A 2500-nucleotide genomic window follows, 5' to 3' on the forward strand; every position below is an offset into this window, starting at 1 on the left:
AATATCAATCCAAGGATGAGAAGGAATGGGTAAGGCCGAGTACAAACCGTGATTGGATGCCTTGGCTTTGGACTTCTTGCACACCACACATCGGCCACAAATTCTCTCTACGTCCTTCATCAAGCTAGGCCAATAGAAATGATCATACACGGCCTTGTATGTCTTCTTGATTCCAAAGTGTCCCATAAGACCTCCTCCATGAGATTCCCTGAGAAACAACTCCCTCAAAGAACATTGGGGCACACACAAACGGTTATCATAGAAAAGAAAACCCGAGTTTCGATAGTACTTGCCATAAGCCACTTTGGAACACTTGTTGAAAATTTCTTTAAAATCCGGATCAGAAGCATACAAGTCTTTGATAAATTCAAAACCGAGAAGTTTTGTTTCGAGGGCTGAAAGAAGAGTATACCTTCGGGACAAGGCATCAGCCACAACGTTTTCCTTACCTTGCTTGTATTTGATGACATAAGGAAATGTCTCAATGAATTCAACCCAGCGGGCATGCCTCTTGTTCAGCTTCTGTTGGCCCTTAAGGTGTTTCAGGGACTGATGATCCGTGTGGATAACAAACTCCTTAGGCCAAAGATAGTGTTGCCATGTTTGAAGAGCTCTTACCAAAGCATACAACTCTTGATCATAAGTTGGGTAGTTGAGTGTGGCGCCTCCAAGCTTCTCACTGAAGTAAGCAATAGGCTTTCTATCCTGCATCAAAACTGCACCAATACCAACACCCGAAGCATCACATTCGATCTCAAACGTTTTAGAAAAGTCAGGAAGAACAAGTAAAGGAGCATTAGTCAACTTCCCTTTAAGGATTTGGAAGGCTTCTTCTTGAGCTTGTTCCCATTTGAACCCAACATTCTTTTTAATGACTTCGGTCAATGGGGCCGCTATGGTACTGAAATCTTGGACGAACCGTCGATAGAACCCAGCAAGGCCGTGGAAGCTCCTTACTTCACTCACGTTTGTTGGACTTGGCCAGTCTCGGATGGCTTTGATTTTCTCCTCGTCCACTCTAAGTCCTTCAGCACCTACAACAAAACCTAAGAAGACCACATGATCTGTGCCAAAAGAACACTTTCCAAGGTTAGCAAACAAATGTTCCTTTCTAAGAACTTCAAGGACAGATTTCAAATGTTTCTTATGTTCATCCATGTTCTTGCTGTAGATAAGAATATCATCAAAGTAAACTACCACAAAATGACCAATGAATGCTCTCAAGATATGGTTCATCAATCGCATGAAAGTGCTAGGTGCATTAGTAAGACCAAATGGCATGACCAACCATTCATACAATCCTAGCTTGGTTTTAAATGCAGTTTTCCATTCATCACCTTCTTTCATTCGGATTTGGTGATAGCCACTTTTCAAATCTATCTTAGAAAAGACACATGAACCGTAAAGTTCATCAAGCATGTCGTCTAGTCTAGGAATGGGATGCCTATATTTTACCGTAATGTTGTTGATGGCACGGCAGTCCACACACATGCGCCATGATCCATCCTTTTTGGGGACAAGTAGAACTGGGACGGCACAAGGACTGAGGCTTTCCCTGATGTAACCTTTCTCCATAAGGTCTCCAATTTGTTTCTCAAGTTCCTTGGTCTCCACCGGATTGGTTCTGTAAGCTGGCCGGTTAGGTAGAGACGCACCCGGAACAAAGTCAATCTGATGTTCAATCCCTCGTACTGGCGGCAAACCCTTTGGGTTTTCATCTGGAAAGACATCTGAATATTCCTGCAAGACGTCTAGCAAATCACTCGGAACTTCCGGTGCAAGGTTAGAAGAAGTAGAAGCCATCAGAGATTCTTTGTACACAAGTAAAAGAAAGGGCTTTTGGGAGTAAAGAGACTTCTTAACCTGACTTTGTTTGATAAAGAAGTTGGAGTTCCGGATTGAGGACTCAGGTTTGTCCGGTTTGGACTCTTGTTCACGGTTCTTTTTGAGTTGGAGCTGGTCTTGATGGACCTCCAAGGGCGAGAGTGGTACAAGCGTGATCTTCTTTCCTTTATGGTCAAAGGAGTGCCGGTTTGTGTAACCATCATGGACGGTTCTTTTATCAAACTGCCATGGACGTCCCAACAGAACATGACAAGCATCCATGGGAAGAACGTTGCACACAATCTCGTCTTCATAACGACCAATGGTGAGAGGGATCGTGACTTGCTCCTTAACATACTGTTCACCAGTTTCATTGAGCCATTCCAACCTGAAAGGACGTGAAAGAGGTCGAGTAGCTAGACCTAATTTCCTGACAAGAGTATCACTAGCAACATTAGTACAACTCCCACCATCAATGATCAAAGAACAAACTTTTTCAGAGATTAAACAACGAGAATGAAAGAGATTCTCCCTTTGTTCCTTTTCATTGGTTTTGGGCTGAATACTCAAGGAACGTCTAGTGACCAGTAGTGGTCCATGAGCTGGATAGTCAAAGCTATCTTCATCATCAAAGATCGGCTTAGAATCTGGATCAAAGGTCGGGTCATGGTCGTTG

This window comes from Brassica napus, unplaced genomic scaffold (genome assembly GCF_020379485.1).
Source record: "Brassica napus cultivar Da-Ae unplaced genomic scaffold, Da-Ae ScsIHWf_1115;HRSCAF=1585, whole genome shotgun sequence".
In the NCBI taxonomy this organism is placed as follows: domain Eukaryota; kingdom Viridiplantae; phylum Streptophyta; class Magnoliopsida; order Brassicales; family Brassicaceae; genus Brassica; species Brassica napus.